At 35.1% G+C, this 25,003-nt stretch overlaps 1 non-coding gene across 1 annotated transcript; it reads right to left on the bottom strand.

Annotated features, from left to right (window-relative positions):
- Positions 1–838: 838 nt before the first annotated feature.
- Trnam-cau lies at positions 839–911 on the bottom strand. Its single transcript has one exon. It is a non-coding gene; the product is annotated as a tRNA-Met (tRNA).
- Positions 912–25,003: the final 24,092 nt, after the last annotated feature.

The raw sequence follows: 25,003 nt of genomic DNA on the forward strand, positions 1-25,003 counted from the left end.
TTTTATGTCACGACCGAGCCGATGACGTTGATGGGCTGCCGTTTTTTTCCTGCGATTTAATTATATTGTCCCGGTGAAAATGATTCCGAGTTTATGTACCGACTCTGTGGAAACATTGGCCGGAATGTGATAAAAGGGCAGGCAATAAACGTTAAATTAATGAATGGCCGCAAATAAATGCCGAATGCTCCCCAGGTTGACATGCATCAGAGTAATGTTATCGATAAAGGATGAGATTTATGACTACTATCAGCTGCTGAAATCTGAAATCCTGTTGCGTTGGAGTCGTCAACTAAATAAATTGTTTCAAGTTCAAAATTGTTTACATTCTTGCAATAACGTCAGGTTATATTATTTTTAGATTTTTGGCGAACGCTAATATCAACTAATGATAACAGTTTTAAACAAGCATTAAATTTGATGCTTATCTTGTCAAAGGATGTCCGAATTGAAACGTCACAATCTCTGTTACACGGATAGAAATCTTGTATGGAATTGCGGTAAATCTTCGTTTTCGAATTTGTAAACATTGAAATGTTTCCAAAATCGTCAACCTTTTTCTCGATTTTGATGTATTTTTTTCCTAAATCGACAACATTGTTGTTCGAAATCGGAAAAAAATGTTGATAATTTTGGAAACATAGAGTTAACGGATATATTTACAAGATTTCTATCCGTGTACCTTCACAAAGGTACATAACATGAGACTAACAAAAATAAAACAATGTTGTTTATAAAAGGTACTTATAGTTAAATGGTTGAATGAAAACGTGAATAATACATTTAATTTTATTAAAATCCCTCATTGCTACAAATACAAAAAAAAAACAAAACAATATGCCCCGAGTGAGGATCGAACTCACGACCTTAAGATTATGAGACTTACGCGCTACCTACTGCGCCATCGAGGCTGTTATAATGAGGCGTGTGAGGTACGCAGTTCACAGAGAAAATTACAAATGAGTGCTGTACGTGGTGGTTATGCATCGAAAATTTTACAGATTGGATGCGTTATTTTGAAGTTCGCTGTAACGAATGTCCGTTATTTCCGGGGGTGGCAACCCTATTCCGACCAAAGCAAACTGACAGCAGTCAACATTAGAACGGTTGTCAAATAAGAGCCCACAAAAAAGCACTAGCTGTCAAATGCAGCTTTTGATTTAACAATTTTTCACAATTTCGCAATAAATTCCTCAAAAACACGTGAATTGTGTTGCTGATGGCCAATTCTATCATATTATTGGAGATTCCATCCCAATATTGACTGAAAATTCATATCGAAAAAAGTGATTTTTCTGTTTACCTTTTTTTGTACACTTTTCAGTTTGTTTTTACCAGACTGGTGGCAAGCTTGTCAAAAAGTGAACCTCACTTTTGACAGTCCATATAGGGTGAATGCTCCATAAACTGGTTGCACAAAATAGGGTATACAGACCATTTATAAGTAAATTTGAAAATAAGTTTATTTAATATTTAGGTTTGTAATTTGAAATTGTTATTTATTGTCTAGTTATTTTTTTTGTTGAGACCGAGCCATGCGGTAAGGCTTCCGCCTCGCAAATGGGAGTTCAGAACCCGGTGCGGACCAACATAGCTGGTGATCGTTTTCCTTCTGGATACGATTTCTAAGTAAAGGAAAGGTAGTTTATCGTCACAAGCTGTAAATTATCTTCTTGGAATATTGACATTTAACCTCATTTAACACTAAAATATGTTAATAAAGTTAACATTAAAAAATCTGAACGATTGATTTCGTTCTCAAAAGGCTGGATAATATTTTATTTTTTCTAGTTATTTATTTTTCGACAAAACATATTCAAAATTATTCATCAAAAACACAATTTGAAATATTTTTTCACAAAAAAAAAACTTTTTTTCAATTACACATTTGCTGGTTCTTTTACCCTATATTTAGCGTCAGAGGGGTAAAGCGACCAAATAGCGGGGTCCACGGTCCAACCAATGTGAGTATCGCGGCCCATACATACAATTTGACAATCTTGCCATCAGGCTGGTTTTTACACATTTGCATGGGACTTTTGAGTTCAATTAGAATAACACTTTTCGTGTTATCGTAGTAATACATATAATTCTGATTCTCAGTGTTTGTTACCTGAACTTCCACGATGGCAACTTCTTCCCTTTGTTATTTCGAATGCTTGCTGATTCGAACGAATTCGAATTGGGTAATTCTCTACCAACTCACACGAAATCGGGAAAAGTTGCCCCGACCCCTCTTCGATTTGCGTGAAACTTTGTCCTAAGGGGTAACTTTTGTCCCTGATCACGAATCTGAGGTCCGTTTTTTGATATCTCGTGACGGAGGGGCGGTACGACCCCTTCCATTTTTGAACATGCGAAAAAAGAGGTGTTTTTCAATAATTTGCAGCCTGAAACGGTGATGAGATAAAAATTTGGTGTCAAAGGGACTTTTATGTAAAATTAGACGCCCGATTTGATGGCGTATTCAGAATTCCGAAAAAACGTATTTTTCATCGAAAAGAACATTAAAAAAGTTTAAAAAATTCTCCCATTTTCCGTTACTCGACTGTAAAAAAATTTGGAACATGTCATTTTATGGGAAATTTAATGTACTTTTCGAATCTACATTGACCCAGAAGGGTAATTTTTTTTATTAAGAACAAAATTTTTCATTTTAGAATTTCGTGTTTTTGATATGTAGACATAAGGGGTTTGCTTATAAACATCACGAGTTATCGCGATTTTACGAAAAAAAGTTTTGAAAAAGTTACTTTTTGCGTTTCTCTATGTTTCGTCGTCCGTGTCTGTCGCGGGTGACCATGAACGGCCATGATCGATGACGACCAACTTTTTCAAAACTTTTTTTCGTAAAATCGCGATAACTCACGATGTTTATAAGCAAACCCTGCTCTGCTCTACAACTTTGTAGAACATTGTTACACTCTAAAAAATAACCCTGCAAAATTAGAAAAAACACGAAATTTTAAAATGAAAATTTTTGTTCTAAATGAAAAAATGACCCTTCTGGGTCAATGTAGATTCGAAAAGTACATTAAATTTCCCATAAAATGACATATTCCAAAAAATTTTACAGTCGAGTAACGGAAAATGGGAGATTTTTTTTATACTTTTTAAGTGTTTTTTTTTTTTTGATGAAAAATACGTTTTTCGGAATTCTGAGTACGCCATCAAATCGGGCGTCTAATTTTACATAAAAGTCCCTTTAACACCAAATTTCTATCTCATCACCGTTTCAGGCTGCAAATCATTGAAAAACACCTCTTTTTTCGCATGTTCAAAAATGGAAGGGGTCGTACCGCCCCTCCGTCACGAGATATCAAAAAAAGGATTCGTATCAGGGACAAAAGTTACCCCTTAGGACAAAGTTTCACGCAAATCGAAGAGGGGTCGGGGCAACTGCTGTGTGAGTTGGCGGAGAATTACCCAATTATAAAGCATTTAAATGTCAAAATTGATTAGTCAAACTAATGTTTACATTGTTTTTTTTTACCACGTGGTTGTACTTTTGTCAGCAGAGGACCTTCTGTAAACCAAGTGGACAGTTTTGTGACTTATTTTCAAGTTTTCGGAAAGATCTGAAAATTTTACGAATGTTTTCGAACGTTCGAATCATAAAAAAGGAGTTTTTGACTTTTATTTTGTCAAGCTCGGATATGACCACAACCACCACATCACTGCTCTAAAGTGATTAAGAATTTTAAATTTCAAGATGGCGGCAAAAATGGCGGTGAAAAAATTTGAGAAAATGCATGTTGTATGCTAACTGGCATTCAACCGTAATTTGATTTGATCGAATTTGATGTGAAACCCCAAAAAATAAAAAAATGCGATAGAGATTTTATTTTGTTCGTACCACACATGATGATATGTGATTCAATAGTTCAACTTTTCTTTTAAGGGATCTTTTGAAATGAATTTATCTGTATAAAATAAATATAATTTAAAAAAATATTTTGATAAGAATATTGAGTGGGGCATTTACAAACCACGTGGACCTTTTAAGAGGAGGGGGATGATGATTGTACACGCTTGTCTTCTGGAAGTAAAATTTTCCAAAATGGATCGACATTTCTATTAAGTGTCCACGTGGTTTGTGACTGGCCCTTTAAAAAATCGATACAAATATGTTATGTTTGAAGACGGTATTAGACTTATTTGCGGCAAACACCGATTCAAAGCAAATTTCGACAGGATAATTTTTCTGCAAAGGAGGAAGATGCGATAAAATAAATCAAGCTATGCTGTAAAATTTGCCTTTGCCAAACTTTGCCAAAAATTACAAATCAATCAGAAAATATCTTCTTATGATACGGATTCACTTTCATATAGATAGCTCCCAAGACTGTATGTAGAAAAATTTTAAAACAAAATTTAAAATAGAAACAATATTTGCGAAAAGCTAGAGATTAGGTGTCATTGAAAATTGTATAATTCGGAATAAAACATTTCACAAATTCAAAATCATGACGCTTGCCGATATTGGGCCAAATTGAGTTATTATCGCCATATTCTAAAGCTCTTAATGTCTCACCTTTTGACATTCACAGATCCCCAATATTCGATTTGAGATTTTTTGAGATTTTCAGGGTTGTTACGGGAGAGTCGAAAAAAAATCCGCGCCAAATCCGCGCCGACCTAAAATCCGAAACCGCGCGAAATCCGCGCCATATAAAAAAATATCGCGCCCAACATTTAAGAAATTTTATTTTTAAATGAAGTAAAACTAATTCAGAAAGTATTTGATAAACAAAAAACTCGTTTTATGTTTAAAGACTCCAAAAGAATGAAAGCAATGAATCCATAAAAAAAAAAATACCTCAAGAGACGGTCAAGGCAAGGGCCATGAAAAAAATCTTCAAAATAGAAAATAATATATTTAAAAACCTAAAAATTCAACATATAAAATATAAGCTTAAAAATAAATCAAAATCTAAAATTTTAATATGATAAAATTTAAAATTTCGAAAGTCTAAAAATTCAAAATCTATACCAATCTTGATTTTTTTTATACAGTTTATAATCCAAAATCTTCGCTAAAATTTCACTCCGAAAGAAATTTAATTTCCGATATATAAAATATTTTCTTCTCATAATTTCAAAATCTCTAACATAAAATATGACATCAAAAATTGTGACATTCAAGAATTTAAGAAATCAAGATTTTTTGAATTCAAGAATTACGAATTTAAAAATATAAACATTTAAGAATTTAAGAATTCAATAATTTAATAATTTAATAATTTAATAATTTGAGAATTTAAGAATTTAAGAATTTAAAAATTTAAAAATTTAAGAATTAAAGAATTAAAGAATTAAAGAATTAAAGAATTAAAGAATTAAAGAATTAAAGAATTAAAGAATTAAAGAATTAAAGAATTAAAGAATTAAAGAATTAAAGAATTAAAGAATTAAAGAATTAAAGAATTAAAGAATTAAAGAATTAAAGAATTTAAGAATTTAAGAATTTAAGAATTTCAGAATTTAAGAATTGAGGAATTTAAGAATTTAAGAATTTGAGAATTTAAGAATTTAAGAATTTAAGAATTCAAGAATTCAAGAATTTAAGAATTTAAGAATTTAAGAATTTAAGAATTTAAGAATTTAAGAATTGAAGAATTGAATCATTAAAAAGCTTAGGAATACTAAAATTATTTAAGATTTGAGAAATATTTTTTGTTGTTTTCTATATTGTTTTGAATTTGATATTTTCTAGATTTTAAATTTTAACTTTTTAATTTAGTTTTTTTTTAATATTCAAATTTGTGATTACCCAAATTTTTGGTGATTTGAATTCAGATTTCTAAAATTTTGAATTTAGAAATTTCAGATTTTTTAAAATTACAATTTTAGAAATTTCGAAAAAAAATATATGTATTTTGATTTTTTTTGTTTATAAAAACCATTAAAACAAAAAAAAGTTTAGAATTTTTGAATTTCGAAAGCTTTGAATTTGGAATGTTCTGATCTTTTATTTTCGCCAAGAATGTTTAAATTTAGAAAAAAATATTTCTAAACTCCATTTCAATTCCATATTTCTAAATTCCATCTAAAATTCGAAAGTGGAGGCCAGCTTCTGTTACGTCCAATCAAGCTCATATTTGGCGCCCACAAGAACAAGCCCCAATAATAGTTTTTGTTACACATTCTAATGTCTATATCTTCGGGAAAAGTTTGTAATATTTGATTTACAACACTAAAAATTTAATAAATCCACACTGGACATACTGGAAAAATAAATAAGGTTAAATATCATTACTCAAAACTCAAAAGCAGGAGATGTTAAGAAATGACAAGAAACATACAAAATAATTTCTACATAATCTTCATCTTCATTTTTCCACGTTTCGTACCAAGAAAATACAAACAAACATTTTCAGAAGAAAATTCAATTAATAAAAAATATGAAATTCTTGCACTCAAAGGAAAAAAACAAATTATCGTAATTCCTGATAATATTTTTCTTAATAACATGAAAGTAATTCTATATCTCTCAATTAATTTATTTATCAAAATTGCCATCCGCGCGAAATCCGCGCCTGAGCAAAATTAGCCAGCAAATCCGCGCCAGATCCGCGCTATCCGCGCGAAACGCGCCATCCGCGCGATCCGCGCCGTCCGTAACAACCCTGGATTTTTATTAAAAACCGAAAAAACTCCGTGCATTGTTGTCACTTTCAGTGTGAAAAAAGTTTCATTTTTTTCGTGCCATCCTGACACACCCAAAAAATTGCTGTAAGTGTGACAACTGGCCAAAGAGACATCAGGTCAGAACGCGTTTGACACTCGTACATGCCCGACTACCGTAAACATTTGTAATTATTACGCGTATTCCCGAAAAAGACACGCGGCAAACCAGCCTCGAAACGACGCGCCGCTTTTTTGGCAAATGCGCGCTGTCAAATCCCATACTGTGCGTTTTGTTTTTGTTGATCTTCTTCTTCGAATTGCATGGCATTGTTGCCGGAAATGTTCTTTATTGCACCAAAAGTGTAGAAAATCGTTTGCAACAGTGTCTGCGGCACATTCTGAAATGCCGCGCGGCGTGTACCTTCGAAAGAAACGGACAATATAACTCAGGACTCCGCATAGAAATGGTCAACCAAACAAAACGTGTTTGTTATTGTTTACAGTGCGTGTTCTAGTTTTTGTTTATTCAAGGTTAATAATTAAAACGTGTTTTTCTCGAAACATTTAAAAGCAATGTGCGTCAAGATAGCAGGACAAAGTCGATTCGTAGGATTGGAATTTTTCAAGTTTTTTTTAACGTTTTTTATGTTTTTCTTTGCGAAAAATTAACCAGTTTCGTTCTACTCTGCTGCATTCGACGGGGAATTAATTATATCATTAGGATATGATCAGTTTTAGAAAAAAAATGTTCCAAGCTTTTCGGAGGTTGTATTGAGCTTCTTTTCTGCTGGTTGAGGTGCTTGAAAATATGATCGGATTATTGAAGTGTGTACTTCATCTGCGTCCAAAGTGAAGTTTATAAATCGTTTAAAGTTTGTAAAAGTTAGTGTCAGAAGCCTGAATCTGCATCACAATACATCCAAATAAATCCACCACGTGAATGAATCTGTGACAGGTTGTGTCGTCAAGTTGGGGCGGTTTTACGGCCACCGAGACGCCACCGGTGACGACCATAAACGGGTTGTTTTTACGAGCAGCGGAAAGTGACACTCCAAAGCCGGTCTCACTGACTGCCTAACTCAAGTGGCGCTTTACCAGAGGAAGTTCTAACCAAACCCGCTCAAGAACGAATTACCTTTCCAGGAATCCCCAGCGTAGCTTCCCCTGTCGTAACTTCTAATAATGGGGTCCTAATGGGAAAATCGATGCCCATTTACGATGACGCCAAGTCGCGCGGCTTGGAGCTACTGGAACGTCCCCAGCTGTGGCCAAGCCGGGATGTCAACGAAGAAATGGCCCCTTGAGACAGCAAGTACCGCGACTAAATCGACGGCAATTACCGCAGAGAGAGCTGACCAAGTGGATAATGGACTTGGACTTGGTGCTCTGGGGAGGAGGATGATGATTAGCGTGTGACACAGGAAGTCGCGACTTATTGGATGCGACTTACTGACTCCGTTCGAGGAGTGGACAGTTCGACGTTGCGTTGCTGGAAACTGGATTTATGGTGTGAAGATGGGTCATTAGAGTTTGGGGACCCGCTACGGGATGGTAATTAAGGGGAGACGACGCAGCGAGGTTTTAGCGTTTCCCATGGGATGATTTTTTCCATGATCTTCTCATAGCTCCGGGCTTGTTGGCAATTTGACATGGAAAAGGTAAATGATTTTGATATTTTTTGCCAATTCCTTCAAATTCGACTCAATGACTTCCCCTAACTCTTCAACCTTCCCATTAATTCTGGTCCACGCTCCCGGTAGACATCAAAATGGTATCAGTTTAGATTTTATTGGTGTGACGGCGTGAACGTGACCGGCGTCCACAATCGGTCCGACAATTTAGTGTCCACCTGCCGCCGGACGGGGCCAGACGTGCGCCTCCACAATTTCTTTATACGGTCACCTCACGTCACCGTAAGTCGGATGGAGCTTCGTATATGATAAAATGTTTTTGTTTTTTTGAACAAGTTACGAAACACTTTGCTGCGCTGATTGGTGATCTTTTGGCAGGTTCAGCGTCTCCGTAAGGCACTCGCGGAAACGTGCTCCGCTGTAAATTGAAGTAAATGAACCCAAACATGGTCCGCTGAAGAGATTTAAGCTGAATTTCAATTTCTCCAAACCAACGATCATCCCAGCCAATAAAGTATTCCGACTTAATCAATATTATACCGCGCTGACAGTGATGATCTCTTCAAAATTCCTGAATCTTCCAACCGTCGCAGCCCAGGCGTCCCTTAATTAGCCAAATGGCGTCTTCCCGGCGTGCCGGTGGCGGCGTCTGGACATCCCATGGACAACCTGTGTGCCGGGGTGTGGCTCTTTCGCACGGTCCCGGCACAGTCTCGCAGCGAAATAAAAATTAATTAATCGCCCGCTGTGCCGTCGTACATCTGGGCCGAAATAAAGTCACACTTCCAAATTCCATAAACTCCGAGCGGCCCGGTCTGGCCTGGCGAGTTGAGGATCCCGTCGCGAACCTGTCACATTAGGGCTCGGGGCTGCGGCAACAGAACCAAAGTTGTCATAATTTTTCAGATTTCCATATTGAGCCCGCGGGCAGAGCCGCAAGTCGGTGTGAGAAGCTAGCACTGGGGAAGTGTTGCCAGAGTTGGTTGGGCTTCTATGTCCAGGTGGGGCCAGATAATGTCCAACGACGTCAGAATTTGGCTGCCAGGTTCTTTGTCATTCAGAAATTGGTCATTGGAAGTATCACGAGGGCTGACACCACCTAATACCCGGGACTTGGATAAGTTGATTCAGCGTAACTTTAGCCAGATACTTTCCCATAATTTCACTGCCGGCCATCGGGTATAGGGCTAGAAAAACAAATACAGTTTGATCAATTGAATTCGAATAGTTTTAATAATTCTAATAAGAATTGAAGCTTTGTCAAATTTACAAAATTAAATATATTTTTACGACTGGCATCACTTCCCCCAATTAAGCCCCGGTCACGTTTTCCCTTGCCATGTTCCTTTACAACGCACCATAACTTACCAATAAACTGAAGAAGATCAAAACACTCGTAAAACTCGCAGCATCTCATCCCAACCCTTCGTCGTTCGCACCTGAGCCCGCGGACTGCCTTTTTTCAGAAAACTAGTTCACACAGCCGCCGCCAGAGTTCACGCAGCTCTGCCCCTTGGTAATGATTTAATCTCGGCATGAGACAGAGGCACGCTTTATGGATTACGAGAAGACCCGAAAGATGAAATTCATGAAATCAACTGCGAATGGACGCCGGGCCCCGCGGGGAGTCCCTGGCCAAAAGGCCGTAATAAACATGTCAAAAATTTGTCACAGATCAATGGCGACGGCCGCGCGCGACTTTCGACAACGTTCCGTTTGAGTGGCCGATATGGCGGCCTTTTGAATATTCAAATGCTCCCCGGTAATTTAATTTGCTTAAAATATTCAACAATTCATAAATACGAAATTTATGGCGCCCGATGCTCAAAATTATGATCAATGTATTCTTAAACATGGCGCAGTACGAAAGTTGCTGAAATATGGTTCAAAAATGCCGACATCAATAGAACATGTTTATGGCGGTGCATTGCAACGAACTTTCTCCAAAAACGACCCTCTTCAACAAACATTCCAAATAAAAATTAAAAAAGGGAAAGAAAAGACATGTTAATCTTTATTTAAAACACACACAAGGGGGTAACAAATTGAAATCAACGCAATTAAACAGCAATCAGTAAGCGATCGTTTTGTCAAAAACATTTCATAATTCAACCACACGCCAGGAATTTGCAGCTGGCAGGATTTTTTTTGCGCAACGACGATGGTGACGACCGGACTCGACCGTTTCTGGACCATGGTGTCCTTACCCATCTTTTTGTACCCTTTTGCTCAGCTCGAGATCTCAGGTAGAAGCACCAACCAGCAGCCCACTTCCATGGCGTGGAGTGTGCAAAAGAACAAAGTCATAAATACCATTGAGCCGTTTTTTCCCCCTTCCCTGAAGTATAAAGTTCTTTCGGTGTTCCTGAGGAGGCATTTTTGGACGAAAACATTCACCAAGAAAGTACACGTAAGAATTTAAAATGCAATTCACGCTCGGCTGTTGCAAAAAACACGATGACACCACGCCGGGAGGTTCGAAATTGAGAATTGTGATGGTTTTACTGTAATAACTGAGAATATACTGTTCAAATTTAACAATACTTTTGCAATATCACTCTGAAAATGCTTACTTTTCCTTTCATTCTATAGTGACGAAATGTACTACTTATCATCAACAAAAATAGCAGTGCTGGAATAGTAGTTTATGCAAGATTTTTTCAGCCCATGTCGTACATTTATCCGACGAGGTTTACCGAGTTAGATAAATGCGACGAGTGCTGGAAAATCAATTTTTGCAACGAGCTCCAAAAAACAACCTTTGAATTGAATTGTATGTCAAATGTCCATGTGTTTAGTCAATCCATCATTTGAATCAAAATAATGTTGAAACGACTTACTTTTCGAAACAAGTGCTGAAAAGATCAACTTTTCAGCATCCATTTCAGTGCTGAAAAATAGAACTTTTCAGCATTTATTTAGAAAAGTGTATCTCTTCGAATCTTTTATTTTTGGTAGAGAAAAGTAGGCCGTTTCGTCAGGAAAAGAAAACAATTTCAAGACGGAATTGCAAATAGCTCATTTTAGCACTCATTTGAGCTGTAAAGTACTAATTTTCGACACTTGTTTCGAAAAGTACTACTTTTTGACAGTGTTTTCGTTTTTAAGCTTACCAAACTAAAGTGGCAAATTGAACGTTTTACTGAAAAATCATTTTTTATGTGTTTTTTTTCGGAATTTCAAAAAGCATGTTGTTTGTAACTCGCTGTAAAACTCGATTTTTCTGCATGTATTCTTCAACGATTATGATTGAAAAAAATTATAGTTTTTACACTTCCCGGGTAGACGGTAATAACAAAATTAATAATATTTCAATAACAAATCCTGTTAAAATAACAAAAAGTGTTATTATTATATCCTGAACTTCAACTTCAAGAAAAAAAAATTATAACAGTTTCTGAAATGATAACAAGATTTGGTATTGAAGTGATAATATACTGAAAATGTTTAATAACACGCTAATAAGAGGAAATTTTATATATTTCAAAAACTCTCCTAATAACAAGATTTGTTATTCGTTTGGTATTCTGACTTAGAAAAAAAATTACCATAAATCGCACAAATGGAAAAGTTTTTAAGTGTCCATAACACAATATGTTATTATTTTTTTCTTTTATTAAATATGTTTAGATCTTTGGGATAATTTTGACCAATTTCGTCGGGGTCATTATTTTGGCCATGAAATGGGGTCCTTAAGCTAAAATTATTCTAAAAGGTTGAAATTTTGAAAGTTGATTTTTTTTTAATAATTTGATATACACCCTGAGGGACTTTGCTAATATTGGCTAGAACTATGGGATAATTTTATCCATTTTCTTCGGGGTCATTATTTTGGCCATGAAATGGGGTCCTTAAGCTATAATTATTCTAAAAAGTTGAAATTTTGAGATTTGATTTTTTTTAATTATTTGATGTACCCACTAAGGGACTTTGTTTAAAATGGCTAATACTATGGGATAATTTTGACCAATTTCGTCAGGGTCATTAATTTGACCATGAAACGGGGTCCTTGAGCTATAATTATGCTAAAAAGTTGAAAATTTGAAAGTTGATTTTTTTAACTAACCTCCTAAGGGACCATCCACAAACCACGTGGACACTTTTTTGGAAATCTCACACCCCCCCCCCCCTCGTGGACAATTGTCCATACAAAAAAAACCTTTTTTGTATGGATCGTGGACAATCGCCATACCCCCTAAAGTGTCCACGTGGTTTATGGATAGTCCCTAAAGGACTTTGTTTAAAAAGGGATAGAACTATGGGATAATTTTGACCATTTTCGTCGGGGTCATTATGTTGGTCATGAAATGGGGTCCTTAAGCTAAAATTATTCTAAAAAGTAGAAATTTTGAAAGTTGATTTTTTTTAATTATTTGATATACCCCCTAAGGGACTTTACTAGAACTATGGAATAATTTTGACCAATTTAATCGTGGTCATTTATTTGACCAAGCTTAAATTAATCTGATAAAATTAACTTTTGAAAGTTGTTTTTTTTAAGTTTGTTATTTTCTTTAAGGGAATTGATTCCTTTATTGAGAATTTTTGAAATGTGAATAACAAAAACTGTTATTATTTTCACAGATCGAGGAAGTCGGAACTGACGTTGAAGTTCGAGCTGGAGTGAGACCTTGGAGACGGCATTCAGCTAATTTTCAGCAACTTTTACTTGGAGTCGGAATCTGTGAAGTCGGGTATTTTTGGAGAGCTGAAGTCGGCGTTGACGTCATATCCTGCATCCAGAGTCGGAGTTGTCTTCAAAGTCGCTTGAAGGTACCCGACTCTGCAGCCCTGACTAGTACAGAAGAGTTATGGCAACTGCAGTTTATTTGCAAATGGCAAATAAACCAAAACAATAACTTTTTTTGTTATGGAGACATACAAGTTCAATAACAATTTTCGTTATTATGCTGCTCCACCTCTCCGCACAAAATAACAAATCTTGTTATTCCTTCATGATTCCTTCTGGGTTATTGGTTTGTTATTGCAATAACAACATAATAACAGTTTAAGTTATTCTTCGAACAAAGCTTTGTTATTGATTTTGTTATTTTAACAACTAATCCGATCACCCCAATAACATATTTCGATCTTCTCACAATATCAAAAACTGACCTTCCCAAGTAATTTCCGTCTGCTCGGGTTGTTCCATAAACTAGTATTTTAATGCATCTTTAAAATAATATGATCAGAAAACCAATTTATGAAATGAATCAAAACTTTTAATATATCTGAGATTTTCACTCTGAAAACAATCTTGAAAAAGATGGCAAAGATATCACAGCATAGCTATGAAGCTATGAAGGGATCAAATAACCGCAAAAACTTAAAGAAACGTTGAGCACAACTTATGTTATTTTTTGGGTTTATTTTTCTTATGTTAAATATTTTTTAATGATTGATTTTGATATCAAAATAAAAATAGTCAGAAATAATACGTCGATTTTCGTGAAATTTTTCCTATGAGGTAGTTTTGGTCCCTTATCACGAATCCACGGTCCATTATTCGATATATTATTACGATTCCACAATACAGATTGTCAAGGGAAACAGATTGGCCAATGCTTGGCAGATCCAAACGTGCTGGACATCAACCACCCTTTACGCCCAGCAAAACTGGCAGTGTTGCATGCGCAAAACATACGTTGCCAGTGCCGATTTATTTTGCATCGACCAATCTGTTAACCTTGACAATCTGTATTGTCTGTGCATTTGAAAATATCAAATTTCCAAGGGCAAACTTTATGAGACCACCCTAACGAAATTCGAAAGTTGTCCAACTATATGTTTTTTCATGCAATTTTGCCCGTTAAATCGAAATCTGCCCTTAGAGTTGAGCCAATGTGTCAAAATATCGAGATTTGGTCATATTTTGGATTCACTTGTAAAATTATCAAGAAAACCATCAGTAAACTTGAAATTTCGGAAAATGCATTTCGAAAAATTGTTAGTCCGTTGCAATTACTTTGACCTAGAACGTATAGTATGAGTTTGCAACATTTGTTGTTTATACACAGTTGAAAATACATATAAATTTGGTACGTGTGATTTTGGATGGTTATATAATATAACATCTCTTATGATGTAATGTTTGGATGTGGTAAAATTACACATTTTTTCTGACATAAATGATCCCATTAAGATGTCATTCAGATGTAATGTTTTTTACTGTGTAACTAAACTTTGTCTATTTTTATTACATAACAAATTGGTTGGGTTAATCCACTACCAATTTCCTTCCTAGCTTTATTTTATAAGATTTTTTTCAGGTGAGAAAAAGTGCGGCTTCAGCATATAGGGAAAAAAATTGGATTTCCACCCACTGTGACATTGGTAGCCACGTAAGATTTCATGAAAAAAGTGAAGTCTTACCGAATTTCCTAGAAATGGTACATGCTTAAACTTCAAACATCAGCATTAACTCAATAGGGATGAAAACGGCCTTTACCAATTAAATAAAAATATATACTGAAAAAAAATGAATGAAAATCATTTAAAATTGAGAATTGATGTAGATTTTTTTTTAATATACCCCAAAGTAAAAAAAATGTAGATTTGGAAGGTTATGATGTAATATTACCTCAATTTAGACAGAAATAGTGTTAAACACTGTAATTATAGTGAATTTACACATTTTTGTAGGTGAAATTTAAAAAAATCTGACATAACTGATGTACCCATTATCAGATGATATATTACAATGATTTTTTTTTTCTATGCATGTTTAGAACACCATTCAAACTTCAATGGTGTCAACAGTTCTAATTTTTCAATAATTCTGATAAAGACCAAAAATTCGAGTAGCAAAGATTTGAAACGGCTTATTTTGACCAGATCCCTTTCCGTTTAGTTCCACCATACGAAGACGCCGAGGCACGCGGAGGAATTCCAAAAACAAGAAGGCTCGCGCCTGGTCTCTTCCAGTCCCACAGGACCGAAGCTGATTCGTGATTTAATACTTTGCCCTGCGCGCGCTGCCGATGGACAACCGTTGGTGGAGCACGAAAAAAATAACATTGTGCAATTCACCTGCAAGATCAAGACAATCTAGACACAATATTTGGATTTTCTTTTTAAATTATTGGTAAAATATTTAGTTTTCAAAATATTTCACATATTGGAAGAAAAAAAACATATTTTTAAAAAATGGTGGAAATTCTCCCCAAAATAATTTTTCCACAAAACTATTAATAACATAACAATTACCAATTTTTTAAGCAAAATTCGAAACAAGTTTATAAAAAAAATCGAAAATTATTTTAAGTTTTCCTTCGAAAGGAAAAGTAACAACAAGGAAAACAATCCCACCATTCCCGCGGTGATATTTTAAGGATTTTTTTTTGTCGGGACCATTCCGTTTGCTGCTTGTCCGTTGCAGCTGCCACCGTGTCGTTGCTTCTGGAAGAGGTCGCGCGCGGTTTACCCTTTTTCGGTGTGCCAATTTTAAATGTCATTTCGGGTACGGGGTGTTCTTTGCGCAAAAAGGTTCAACACGCGCGCAATTTTCGACAGCGCCCGATCACATGATGATGAGATGACGTTTTTTTTTTTGTTTGTTAGCTGTTGAGGGGTTTTGAGCAAGTTTTGAGTGAACGAAAACAGTATCTTTGTGATGAGCCTGAGAAATAAATCTTGTGTTAAAACTTCAAACAAGTTAAAATTACACTCAAGTGTAAGCCGTGTAGGAACTATAAATTCTTTTAATCACGTTTTAAAAACTTCCATATTGTGTTTTAGCCTTCGTTCATAAAGGTTTCTTCTTTAAACTTCTTCGATCAATATTCCATATAAACCAGATAAACTCCACCTCATCATTGCCGTATTACCCCCATTTATTTGTATACAAAACACACCATTTCTTAACGTCCCGGTCGTCACCGAAAAGCCCCCTGTATTTATCGTTTGCGTCGCACGTGCTTGTAAATTGACGAATTATAACCTCAACCCAACCTCCCGTCCGTCAGCTGGACACTTTATTAAAACGTGGACACTGCGCTGTGTCCCACGCGAAAGTCTCCGCTCACATTATTACGACTTGTCACGCGTACGGCGATTAAATTTCCATTTTGAAAAGCTTGCCGCAGCCGGGCATTGTCTCTTCTCGGCTCGATAATGTTATGATAATTCCTTTTTGGCCGCCGATCTCTTGGGACCTCATCACCTCGCTGAACGGCAGCCATGATCTGATCATCACCGGGCGTTTTTTTTTTTTTTTCTTCGATCGGCGGTGAATCATTTTCATTTTTTAACGGATTTAAGCCCGGCTTTAAGGTTCGAACGAATGCGCGATATACGCCTATAGATGACTTAAACGCTAGTGCCGCTACTAGGGAGATGGTGAGTTGATTAATATGCAAGTCCAGATGCGCAGGAATTGGTGGCTTAGAGTGTGAAAAAATACCACTTATGCTGATAGCTTGTATCTGGGGAATAATGATCAAAGCTGTAAAATAGAAGCATACTTTAAACAATATTACCCATTTTTTATTTCACATTTAACACAAAATACGATTTGCGCAAAAACATTTTTCTTGAAAATTCTACTTTTCATATAATTTAGAGGATCAAAGATGACAACTTTTGAGCTACGACCCAGCAAGTTCAAATAATATTTGTCTGCGTTGCCGTTCATTTAAAAAAATATTTTTTATTTTTTTTTTTTTGAAACATTTAGAAAAAGCGGTCAATTTTGCATTAAGAGCGAGTTTTTCACCGATGTGAAACAGGTCGTATCGAGGTGCTCCGATTTGGATGAAACTTTCAGCGTTTGTTTGTCTATGCATGAGATGAACTCATGTCAAATATGAGCCCTCTACGACAAAGGGAAGTGGGGTAAAACGGGCATTGAAGTTTGAGGTCCAAAACACATGAAAAATCTTAAAATTGCTCGCATTTCCGTAAAACTTCATCAATTCCAACTCTCTTAGATGCATTCGAATGGTCTTTTGAAGCACTTCAAAATGTGCCATAGACATCCAGGATTGGTTTGACTTTTTTCTCATAGCTTTTGCAAATTACTGTTAAAAATGGATTTTTTTAAAACCTTAATAACTTTTGGCAACAGCCTCCAACACCCATACTCCCATAGGTCAAAAGTTAGGGAATTTCATGGACTATAAGCCTACGGTATTAACTTTTTGGCCAATCGCAGTTTTTCTCATAGTTTTACGATTTTTCTAGAACAAACATTTTACGACGTTAGTTTTTGCCCTGTAGGCCAAGAAGACGGCACTTTTTGGTCTCAATTTTTTCATATTCGGAATCCTTACATTAGATTGAGTCGTTGGAAATTGGAATTTGATTGGAAAAAATGCCATTTAGAATTAATTAAAATATTATTTAGAATGTTATCGGATTAGGGGTAAAACCAGTTTTCGCCTACTTGATACAGCATTTGACGTATTGATCATAGGGTAAATAAGATCTATTTCTTTTTTCAAAAATTTTTTATTTAATTATTTTTTAAATCAAAATTACAACTCCAATACTTCTAACTTACGTGAAATTGACCGAGGATTACGAATATGACAAAATTGAGACCAAAAAGTGCCGTCTTCTTGGCCTACAGGGCAAAAACTAACGTTGTAAAATGTTTGTTCTAGAAAAATCGTAAAACTATGAGAAAAACTGCGATTGGCCAAAAAGTTAATACCGTAGGCTTATAGTCCATGAAATTCCCTAACTTTTGACCTATGGGAGTATGGGTGTTGGAGGCTGTTGCAAAAAGTTATTAAGGTTTTAAAAAAATCAATTTTTAACAGTAATTTGCAAAAGCTATGAGAAAAAGTCAAACCAATCCTGGATGTCTATAGCACATTTTGAAGGGCTTTAAAAGACCATTCGAATGCATCTAAGTGAGCTGGAATTGATGAAGTTTTACGGAAATGCGAGCAATTTTAAGATTTTTCATGTGTTTTGGACCTCAAACTTCAATGCCCGTTTTACCCCACTTCCCTTTGTCGTAGAGGGCTCATATTTGACATGAGTTCATCTCATGCATAGACAAACAAACGCTGAAAGTTTCATCCAAATCGGAGCACCTCGATACGACCTCTAGAACAAACCGAGCAGAATCTACAAATACTGCCTCTTAAGGTCCTAAAGCCTTTTGTTAAATTTTCATGTACAACAACGGATTAAAGTACGCCTTAAAACCAGTGCTGATCACTTTTTTTTATTTTAGCGTAAAAAAATTTACAAGACAACATTCACTGTGGATCAAATATATCCCCCTTAGAATAGGGCTGTCAAATTAGATGCATTCTAGTGCGTCCATCCCGGGAATACCCGGGACCAAATTCCCGGGATTTTTTTCAAACCCAGGAATTCCCGAATCCCGGGATTTTTTTAAAAATTTGTCCCGGGAATTCCCGAAATTAAAAAAAGACAATTTTCGCTCTGGAAATTCAGATTTGGTTGTGGAAATAGATGAACAGTTGAATACCTCATCGATAATAATTTTAAAGCATTATAATTTGTATTCGGCATATATGGACATTTTTGCTTTATTAGGGAAAACTGTAAAAAACTTTTTTGCAATTCCGTCGTGAAACTACTTACTTTTCCTGTCATTCTTGAACGACGAAATAGCCTACTTTTCTGTACCAAAAATAACAGAATCGAATAGCAACACTTTTCAAAATAAATGCTGAAAAGTTCTACTTTTCAGCACTCAAATGGGTGCTGAAAAGTTGAACTTTTCAGCACTTTTTTTGAAAAGTAACACTTTTCAACATTTTTTTGATTTAAACGATTTATTGACAAAATACATGAAAATTTGACATAAAATTTCACTCAGTGTGTGCTTTTTGGAATTGCAAAAAATGTTGTATGGAACTCGTTGCAAAACTTGATTTTTTCAGCACTCTTCGTATTTATCCAACTCGGTGAACCTCGTTGGATAAATGTACGACTCGTGCTGAAAAAAACCTCTTATTGCAACTTGTTGCATAAACTACTAATTTGATTTTATATACAATTAAAAAAAAGAGATATCTACGTATATTTCGGATTTAAAATTTGGAAAAAATCAAATCAAATTATTTTTCATCAAACTCTGGCCTTTGGGGCAAACCAGGACAAATGGAACGAATTAAGACAGCAATTAAGCCATTTTTTTACATGATGTTTTGAAAAACTATGATTCAAATAGGAACAGAACAAAACAACTGTGAAACATAACATCGATTTCCAAATTTATTGTTTTTTTCCTAGTTGGCGGTTGTAACTTAAAGATAATATGTATAAGTTGAACTTTTCAGCACTAGTATCAATAAGTAAATTTATTTAACACACGGATGTTTGCAAATATTCCATTCAAAAGGCGTTTATTCGGGATTGCAACAAATGTTGTAAGCAACTTGTTGAAAAAAAATTTTTACAACATTTGTTCTATTTACTTTTACTTTATCAAACCAAGCAATGCACCAAGAGTTTCCAATGTACATAGGACATTTTGAAAATGTAATCGAGATTTATCCGATAAATGTACGACTCGGGCTGAAAAAATCTTCTTTTTGCCACTTGCTGCATAAACTCTCATTATATAAAACATGAAATTCAAAAAATATCTAAACTTTTACATTGCCTGGTGCCATTTTATTTGTTGTCGCCTCTTGTTTTTTTAAAGATACTTTCAAATAAATTTTCCAAGCTTTTCTGGTCATGTCATATAAAAAAGAAATATATTTATTAGGGTGGGTACGTTTTTCAAAAAGTTCTCAGATCAAGTTTTAGTATGGTTCCCCTTGTAAGGAATACCCATAGGGACTTTCATGCCAATATCAGCTTATTTGGTTGTAAACTGGCTGCACGCATCAGGGTTATAGTTTATATGGGAATTACTATGGGAAATTTGAACTTTTTGTTCAAACACTCCTACAGGTCTTGGAAAATCACGCGCCAACTTCTAGTATGGTCAGGCCTAAGGGGAATGGACTGGAGAACACTTTTCCCGAAGAGAGCATACGGATTCGTTGTACCTAGAGCTGGCTCATCGACAAACAATCCGATGTCTCCGGAATCAACGGTTTTCCCTGAAAAAGCATCAAAGTTTCCTTAGCATGCTATGAAAGCTTGATACACATCGCGACACCATATGTCAGGTAGATACCATGGCAATATCTCAGCAACTAAGGATCGGTTCAATAAAGTTCAAAATCGCAAAATATAGAGGATTTTCTCAGCTTTTCAAAAATATTTTTTTCAAAAGGGGCAAACATGTGCACTAATTTAAAATAATGAAAAACTGCAACTGTTTTCAAAAAAGTCACTTAAGAATGGCTTTAACATGAAAACGGTGCACTTTATCAAAATTTCACTAAAGTATTTTTTGATTGCAAATTTGATTTTACATCGAAAAATGAAGTTGAAAATTTTTTGCGTCCGATATTTCAATTTTTTAAATCAGTATTGATTGAAAAATTCATAACTCGGTCAATGATTTTTTTCACAACCTGGAAATTTCTGAAAAGTTGGCATTTTATGTCCTCTAAAACATATCAAAAAATAAAAAAAAATAAAAATAGTGTTTTTGCAAATCAAGTTTTAGTGACAAAAAGTTAAATAAAAAATCACCAATTTTTTTTTACCTTGTATCATTCAGTGTAGTCCATATCCATACCTACAACTTTGCCGAAGACACCAAATCGATCAAAAAATTCCTTCAAAAGATACAGATTTTTGATTTTTCATACATTGTTTTTGTATGGACAGCTGCCGAATTTGTATGAAAAATTATATGGACAAACTAATGATGCAAAATGGCTTCTTTGGGCATACTGAAGGCACCAAAAAAGTTTCAATCGGATTAAAAAATACAAAAATTAAAATGCTAAAAAAGACCGATTTCGTAGAGAATTACTCAACTGTAAAAGAATTTAAAAGAATTTTCTGATGCTTTTTTCTTCTAAACATTGAGATAACATGGAAAAGTTATAATTTAGTTCACTTTTTTCCCGATCAGACTTACAGAATAATAAGGCTATTGCAAATATTTTTAAAAAACATAAACACAACTTACGGGAACATGCGTGGTTTTATTAGCAACTTTAAACAAATCTATAGTTTTGTTTTGCTCAACTGTAATATGGCAATTAATATGGAAAATTTTACATCAAAATTACTTTGTTTAATCATTTTTATGTTTACAATGGTTTTTGACACGTTTTCTTTTCGGAAATAAATGTGTTTAAAAGTCTGCTAGGTTTTTTTCTGGGTGCCGAATAGAATGAATGCGTAACGTAATTTTCGAATGATCCCACTTTGTTTACATCTACAAAGTAGAAGAATGTTCAAGCACAAGCATGACTTTTTTCTTACTGGTAAATGAGCTGTTTTATAATCAGTAGTAGGGGAAATATTTCCATTTTAATCACTTTAAGCCGTTCGACCAATTCTCATCACTTTTGCAGTTTTCCGCTATTAAATCAACATTTTTGGATACGTCAATAATGGCACAGATAATGGGAAGTTGCTTGCTCACTTTTATTTGAACTATTTGTTACTTTGGGACAGTCTGAAACACTTTATGATAGCTATAATTCATGATCAAATTGCTGATAGGCCGATAATTGAAAGGCTGAGAAAGAGTATATTTCCCCTATTTGTTTAATTTTGTCTAGTTTTAAACATTTTTTGTTGGCCATATCTGTTAACAATACTTATTTGTTTGCAATGAAACGTCTGTCCTCTTTTATTCTTTATATCTATCATTAGACACACAGCATGCATCAAAACATCAAGTATCGGTTAAATTTGGTATACAAATAACAGTTTCCTATAGTGGACCCGAGTCCACAATCGGATTAGGAAAAGGGGGTCCAAAACTGGCAAAAAAACTTTTTTTCAAATGACTATTTTTCTGCACAAAAACAAATAATTGATGAAACAAATAGTCAGAATTGTTCAAAAGACGATTTCATTCACAGAAAAAAATCAACTCTCGTAATCGTGAATTATGTTCACGAATGTGAGAACCACGAAGAAATTTATTCATGAGTATGGTGCATTTGCACAATAAACGTGCATATATTCCTTCGTGGTTCTCGATTTTGAGAATTGATTTTTTTCCGTGTGGTTTTGTACAAAAGGTTATGCAATAGCGCTTAAAATATTGAAAAATTCTGGGCCCACAAATGGTGAAAATACCCTATTTGACCTTTTTTAAAGCATGCAAAAAATAAGCCCTAAATAAAAAGATGCTCCGCTGACTTCGCTGACTGTTGTTTCCAGATTAGCCACACTCTTTGCCTCACTTTTCGGCACGGGTCCTTATCGACTCTCTCTTCATCCCCTTGACAACTGAACCGAAAGTATCCTGGCAAGGATTAATCTTCAAGTCGCCAACCGTCGGGGAAGAAGCCAAAAAGGCACTTGTCAAAGTAAGGCAAAGAAACAAAAGCAAAACACCAGCCGTAATTAGTCAATGAAGCCCAAAAACGATGTTGCGTTTCGTGTTTGTCTTAAGGTCTTAAGATTTGTTGTTTCGTTCGTTCGCTCGATCGTCCGCTCCTCGTCAAGATCTAAGTCCGCTGATAAGACCCGGCAGGCTTGGACGGAACACGGGTTTGCTTTTGGGCCAGCTCCGAGATGCGGTGCGGTTATCCCTCCTGCAGGAGTCGAGTGGCTCTATCTCTAACCAAACATGAATGAATCCCCTTCGTCTTAGAAGTTGGCTGGCTAGACCAGTCATTAGCGTGGCTGCCGTATAGACCGACGACTTCGCCCCAGGTGAAGCCTTTGGGCCTTCGTACTCTTTTTTTTTTGCGCCTCGGACAGACGTTTCAATTTGTCGGTCTGAAGAGCTGCGCACGGGGACCAATTTGGCTTCCATCCTGGCGAGAGATAGACAGGTCTTGCTTAAATGTTTACAAAATACCAGCATACAACTCCCTGCACAGCCTCCGACGACGAGGACCGGCGTCTGTCGGTGGGAGATTGCAGCAGACAGACGGCGGTGGCGACGGCACGCGTGGCCATTCGAGGGTCGCCCACGTCCCCGGAGATTGAGTTCATACGGTGATGGCCGGATGTGACCAGGCGGCGTCTGGGACGACGATTTGTGGGTCGAGACTTGAATGATAATGCAGGTGAAATTGGATGCAATTTTGCATTATTACGTCAACGGTTTTGTCGAATAACAAAAATGCTCATTTTTTGACAATTTTCCTTTCAAACAAATTAACGAATTTTGAAATCTTGAATCTAACATACAAATCATGGCTGCGGTAGCTCTTGAAACGAAGCACTATGGCCCCAGATGCTACCATGAAATTTTGAACTCATTTGAGTCAAAAGTTGAATCTATTGCAAAATTTTAAAACTTGCTCTCAAAATTAACCTGTACATTTTCAGGATCAATTCCTAGCAATTTGCGATGCTCCCCGGATCAAAACCTATAAGAAATTTCTAAGACGAGAAAATTTCAAAGAAAAGAAAAAAAGAAGAGAAAAATAATCTAATTAAATTGATTAAAATTCCATTCCCTCTTCAAGAAAAACGGGACCCACTAAACATTAACCAAAACAGCAAAGCAATCCACTTTAACGACCCCCGGGTCTTTTGTGGGCTCTGTTGCAAGTTTCTGCTCATTTCTAGGCGACCGAAGGTTATGTGTGGTGAGTCACCCAAAACCTCTTTTACGCAAATGGACCGACGTTTTACTTCCCCATCCGATAGATATAGAATACTGTGAAATACTGTGAAATTTTAAAAAATATTAGAAATAATACATTTCAGATCAATAAAGCAATGATTTTTTTTATTCGTGCACTTTACAAGTGTCCAAATAAAAAAAAAGTAAGGCAAATTTAAAAAAAAAAAAGCATTGTTAATTACAATGTTTTTTTATGTACAGATAAATAATTGCAAATTTCCAGCTAAAATTTCTTGATTCCGTAGAATTCTAAGAAGAATCTAAAATAACGTTATTCAAAACCACAGTAAAAGAAAAAGTTTAAAAAAATTAGCGATAAAATTTTTATTCCTTGTAAAAAATGTATGAATAAGTTCCATAAACATGAGCTAAATGAAAAAAAAAAGATTTTTTATATTTTGATTAAAAATAAAGTTTTTTTATTCAACTGGTTTTAATTACAATACAGGTTGAAATAAAATTTACTTGCCATTTTGTATGGTATCATAATTTTCTGGAATTAATCAAAAATATGATAACATTGGTTTTGCTGATTCTACTTTTAGGATTTGCTTCATTTTGGAGCTATTTTTAAGCAAAATCAATTTCTAAAATCTCTGTAAATGTAAAATAGCTGAATCATAATTTAGCTGACGAAAATTCTGCATAATTTCAAAAAAATCAGCCATTTTTTTTAAATAAATATTATTTATATGTTTCGATTTCTAAAATCTCTGTAAATTAAATAAGTTGAATCATAATTTAGCTGACGAAAATTATAATTTCAAAAAATAGCCAATTTTTTAAATAAATATTATTATATGTTTCTTGAACTACTACTTACTTTTTTAGACACCCTTTTGTACATAATTATGCTTGAACAAATCATTTTTATGTTTATTATAAGCAGGCTTTAGCCGTGTCGTGAAAATGCCGTGAAATCCGTGGTTTCAAAAACAAAAATGCCTCGTAATTTTGGTTTTTATGCCGTGAAAAATCACTAGCGCTAATCATGCAAAATATTTTACGAAATGCAAATAAGGGTTTGTTCAAATATTACGTCCAGAGAACAACGCGAAATTCGATGTGAAAAAACACAAAGCAGTTT

This window comes from Culex quinquefasciatus, chromosome 3 (assembly GCF_015732765.1).
Source record: "Culex quinquefasciatus strain JHB chromosome 3, VPISU_Cqui_1.0_pri_paternal, whole genome shotgun sequence".
Lineage (NCBI taxonomy): Eukaryota > Metazoa > Arthropoda > Insecta > Diptera > Culicidae > Culex > Culex quinquefasciatus.